The sequence below is a fragment of the Stegastes partitus genome, unplaced genomic scaffold (assembly GCF_000690725.1).
Source record: "Stegastes partitus isolate 25-593 unplaced genomic scaffold, Stegastes_partitus-1.0.2 Scaffold369, whole genome shotgun sequence".
Taxonomy (NCBI): Eukaryota; Metazoa; Chordata; class Actinopteri; family Pomacentridae; genus Stegastes; species Stegastes partitus.
Genome location: NW_007578100.1, coordinates 322452 through 328479, shown reverse-complemented (window position 1 = coordinate 328479; position 6028 = coordinate 322452).

The window sequence follows — 6028 nt, the reverse complement described above, 5'->3', positions numbered from 1 at the left end:
GGGTAAACCCCAAAAGTCTCTGACCCAGATATGGACTGAAAGGACGAGGATGAAAGCGAGGAGAATCTTGGCGGACATCCTCTTTTTAACAGGTTTGAACTTCTGAAGTCTGGGAGGTGCTTCAGAACCCCTCTGGTCAAAGGTGTCTCTAAGAAGTCTTTCATCCCAAACACCACTGGGCTTCTTAGTTCAACAAAGTGACCAACCCACATAGAACCTGAACTGCTATTTTACTGTCTCATTCTTTTTTATTGTTCTATTGTAGGCTACCTATACAATGTACTGCTGTGTGTCTGCATGTATGTCATGATGATCTACTGTGCTGGTTCCAGCCGAAGACAATTTTCCATCTTGGTGGACAATAAAGTTTTATTCTATTGAATATTTTAACATTTTTTATCTTCCACCATCAGATCACCAAATGGTCTGCACTTACTTCATTTGTCCAAAACCTGGTTTATTTGATCAGCATTTGTGGGTTAAGTTCTATTTAGCAAATGCTAAAATTCTGTCCATGACCTGCTATAATGTGAATCAGCGTGTTAGCATGAGGCTACATGTTAGCATGCAGCTACATGTCAGCATGAGGCTACATGTTAGCATGCGGCTACATGTTAGCATACGGCTACATGTTAGCATGCGGCTACATGTTAGCATGCAGCTACATGTTAGCTTGCAGCTACATGTTAGCATGCAGCTACATGCAACAATGCCTGCAGTCTCATAAAGCTGCTCTTAAGTCTTCTTATTTATTTATTCATTTTTTAAGGGTTTTTTTTTTGGCCTTTTTGCCTTTATTGGATAGGTTGAAAGAGAGACAGGAAAGTGGGGGAGGAGAATGCACTTTGCGTTGCTGTAGTGCATGAAAGTACTATATAAATTAAATTGGATTTGACTTGAATGGGGGACGGGGTTGCAGCAAAGGGCCATGAGTGTGATTCGAACCCATGGACGCTGCATCAGAGACTAAAACCCCTGTAACATGGGTCGCCAGCTCAACCAGGTGAGCTAAAGCGGTGGCCCTGTTTGTCTGTTTTTAATGTTAAAAAATGTGTTTTGTTTCATCTTAATCACGTCTTCCTGGATCCATCACAACCCTTGTTGAAGCTTCAGACTGTCGGTGCATTCTGTTGTTTTATGTTGAGGTTAAATCGCAGATATTCTAACATGTGGGAGCTCATGATGCACGTTAGAGGTTTTTATTCTTATTTTGCTCTAAACCATTTTATCTGGGTTTTAAATGCAACATATCGTTGAAACTGGAAATGAGAACGGGTCTGTGCCGTGTCCTCGTGCTTCACATCCTGATGAAGGAGGAAAGATAAGAAAAGAAAAACCTTTGAAAACGAAGGCCATCGTCTTCAAAAAAAGAAACCGCAATATCCCAGCAAATATCAAAAAAAAAATAAAGATATGGGACAATAAAAGCAGATAGCAGTCTCATAAAAATCAAGCACATTTCTATAATTAAAATGATTTTTTAGCTGGAATTTTACATAAGATCATGTAATATTTTAGGGGGGATTTTTGATGTGGGATGAAGAAAAACAAGTAAATTATCTGCAAAATTTCCAAACCAATAATTTTACAAGATAGCTCTCATTTAACAAATTAATATATAAAAAAAACAAACTACTACTTAATCACTAATGTCGTCTAACTTTAGCAACATATGTACAGAATTAAACCTGAATTCAACTCTTTCTTCTATTAAATAAGACGGAACTATCTGTGAAATTCTGATAAATTTGCCAACTTCAGTCTTTTAACATCAAAACTTTGAAAGTTTTCTAATTAAAAAGTGACATTTTATGGTTATTTACAGTCACAGGTTTTCAATTATTTTACATTTGAGACTGAATCTGTAGAATAAAAAGGAAAACTTCTATGAAATTGCTCATTTCTTTTTACAGTACATGTTTATACACATCCAATATTCCAGCGGAGGTAAGAGACGGGTAATAAAGTGGAGCCGTGATGGGAGCAGCGAGGGAGCGTACCTCTGTGTCGACCTGTTTGATGGATGCAAAATGTCACTTCTTCTTGCTCTTATGTCTCGTCCTCCTGGGGAAAGCAAAACGTCTCTCACAGAAACACGCTTATGGGATGTCACGTAGGTGCAGGAGCAATTTCCCTCCTGTCACTTCATCACAGCAGATGGTGGTGATTTTTCTCAAGCTGGATTCCAGAAGTTATTTCCTCTCACAAGTGTTGTCTGATGGGAAAAAGAAAAAAAAAAAACAGCCTTTTTCCTTAACATCTAGAACAAATGCACATCCTGGTTCTATCATTCCACCAGCGACGTTTAGTGCAGCTTCTCTTCTGTCTCCCCCCTTCCTCACCTCCCTCCCCTCTACCTTGTCAACAACTTTCACTCTCCTCCCTCCTTCTCTATGTAACCGACAATAGTGGGGACAAAGAAAAGAAATATCCACCCCCCTTATCTTCAGATCCCTCTTCCTCCTTCTCTCCCTCCTTTCATTGTGAGTGGCAGCCAGTGAGATGGGCGCTTGACAAAAAGCAATGCGAGACGGGGCAAAAATATTAAAATATTCATGGGTGCCTGCAGTCGGCCCCTTCATGGGCGATGACCTCCACGCAGCCCTCTGTGCACACACAGGCTCACCGGCCGACATGTGCAGAGCTCAGCTGGTGTCAGTAGTAACAGCGTTTTAGACCATCCATGGTAAGATAACAGGTATTAATGCATCAGGTCAGAGGACATTACCTTTACTTACATCCTGGAGACTTCTTCAAAGCCAACACTGTAGAACTAAAATTTAAATATATCTATATGTGGAGTTTTTTTTTGCAAACAGACAATTTTTTTTTTTTTGGTTTCGTTTTTTTTTTTTTTTTGTTTGCTTTCGTTTCTGTCAGTCTTACTGTGGTTGGGTTGGTTTGAGTCGGTATGACTGACATCGATATAGATTAGTTTTGTTTGATTTCTTTTGTGTTAGGTGGTGGATGGGTGGGTTTTTTTTCTGTTTGTTTGTGTGGATTTATTTGTTTGTTTGTGTGAATTCTTTCTTTCTATATCTTTTTTTACATTTTTTTTTTATTTTTGTTGTTCTTCCAGGTGGTGGGCCACCATGATTTGTTTTTTTTGTTGTTCATGCTAAGCGTCAGCCGCCCAGTTGTTTTTTTTTGTTTTTTTTTTGCTGTTTTTTTGTGGTTTTTTTACTATTATTGGTGTACTGGTTTTTTTTGTTTTGTGCTACTGTTGTTGTTTTTTTTTTTTTTTTTTTTTTTTAATATACACTCTAATGTATTTACTGTATTTTTCTGTTCAAAAACTGGAATTTTTTTTTCATTAAATTACAAGAAGTAAATCAATAAATATAATAAATTGAAAAAAAAACTGCTATTTGATGTAGATGCATTAAATGTTGTTTCAAAGTTTTTAAGGTACTATTTTTTTTCAATTTGACTTTTTCTTTGAGTGAAACTTTTTGTTTATCATCATTAATTGTATCTAAATTTATAATTGTATTTATAGAATTAATTTAACAATTTCATCTGTTTAATAAAGGAAAAAATAGTAACATGAGTTTTTTGTGAAAAAAATTTAAACATTTAAATTCAGCTTATTTTTTGTATTTTTGTAGGTATTTTACTGCGTTTCAAAAATACAGAAATAAGTAAAATAAAATCAATGAAATTCCAGTAAATTACTTCTTAACCTAAACCTAACCTTCAAACAAGTCTTCACCCTTCAAACTGATGACCTACAATAAGACAACTTGCTATTTGACCCCACCGTTTATCTGACATCCACATTTAAATTCCTGGCAGGTGAATCAACGCACGCCGACATGTTCTAACCTACAGCACGTGACATTTAACGTGGCCGAGGTGAACATTCTGCTAACCGTCCCACACTCCGTCTGACACATTTGCATGTTACGCAGACAAACACGCACGCAGCAAATATGCAAATAGTTGTGCACACGGGCCAAAATCAACCTGCCACTTAGGCTGCATTAGCATTTTATATCACATTCATCTCCAGCGCTTAATTCAGGGAATACATAATACATGGACACAGTATAATTAGAGAATAAATGGTAATATGAATACTCACCTTTGACCGGCTGCACTTTTTATTTTATTTTGTGTATAGAGGGGCGTCCCAGGACAATCTGTTGGGATACTTTGGTTCTGCAAAAACTGGTCACATCGACCTAACATCAATGCCAACTGCTGCAGGGTTTGTAGCAGCTACTAAATGGAAAGTTGGTGTTTTTTTAAAGTATAATATCATGCATCCTCTCCCAGCTTTAGATCTGCCACCATATCAGGATGATGCTGTTATTGGAGGAAAAAGCGTGATTTCCTTGAAGCAATCTGGATTTAAATGCCTTGTTTAAGGGCACATCTGGAGGAGATAACTGGAGGAGGTACAGGGTATTCATCCCCCTCCATTAAAGAAAAGGCAAAATTCACAATAGTCACTCAAATAAGTAGAAACTGAAAAAAGTAATAATAAATAAAAATTTGCTAAATTATAATTTAGTGAAATAAGATGTTGCTTTTCAATTGTGGTTGAAAAGAAAAATTAAAAAATAAATAAATATATGAATAAAACCGGCAGAAGTCTGACTGAGAGTTACATAAAACACTTGATTGGCTCAAAGGGTGGTTCAACTAAATATTAGTTTACAGGTTCCATCATGCTTGTTTGCTTGTTTTTAGGGTCAGCTGTTGTCGTCCTTCTTTAACGGGAGGGTATGAATACATCTGAGGACGACTGTAGGCGAGATTTAAACCACAAATTTCAAACTACTTGGCAGACTTTCGGTATTTGGTTCGGTTCTTTAGTGAAAATGGAGTCCCAAGGCCTTCCTCAAAGTGGGGCCTCATTTCCTGGCTGGATGAGACGTAACATACAGTACAAAAATAACCGCAGTCGTTTCAGCCATCTCCGTGTTTGTGTGCCGCTACTCCCCCGATGGAGGCCACAGATGGCACAAACACAGCAGAGATGGTTTTAATGTTCTCTTAAAACCGCCGTGACATCTTCAGGTTTTACCATCATGAGCGCTAAATGCTTTTAGCGTGTTGCTACTGCTCGCACTCCTTTGGTTCTTTCGGGCCGCTAGAAATAGACGAGCTAATCCACGCCGATCGGCCTGAAAGCACCGACAGATGAAGTATTAATTATCTTATTACAGTGGCGCCTGTCGAGAGGTGGAATAAATCAGGCAACAAGTGGAAAGTCGGTTCTCAAAGTGGATGTCGTAAAAGCAGGAAAAATCAAAAAGCCTAAAGAGCTGAGCAGCTTTGACAAGAGCCAGAAACAAACATTTTGATGATTAACAGAAAAAAAAACATGCAAAATAAATTAAAAGTTATGTTGTTGTATTCGATGATGTATAACTTCCTTCTTTTTTCAACCAATAGGCTTTAAGTAAGTTTATCTTACAGCACATTACTGCTGACAAAATCTCCTTTTGTCACCTTTATCATGTTTTACTCCGTACTGCCATTTGAAATAAAGGCGTTAAACTTTAAAATGTGCCGTGAGTGTTGTTTGTATACGGAAGAGGATTAGGGCCACTGAAGAAAAAAAAAATAAAATTCTGAGATTAAAGTCAGAATTCTGACTTTTTTCCAGAACATTAAAAAAAAAAAAAAAATTCTGGGAGATTTTTTTTTTTAATCTCTGAAAAAAGTCAGAATTCTGAGAAAAAAGTCAGAATACTGAGATTAAAATCGGAATTCTGACTTTTTTTTCCAGAACATTAAAATAAAAAATAATCCCGGGCGATTTTTTTTTTCAATTTCTGAAAAAAAAAAAGTGAGAATTCTGACTTTCATCTCAGAATTCGGACTTTTTTTTTCTCAGAATTTTATCATTTTTTTCTTCAGTGGTCCTAATCCTCTTCCGTATTTGTAGGAAACTTACAAACTTAAAATTTTTGGTGCTGAGACTATTTTTTTTTTTTTTTACCTCTGCTGAAGCATCCAAAGAGCATCTGTGTGTGATCACTAAAAAGATCCAGCAGCTCTTCTATTCAGAACTTTC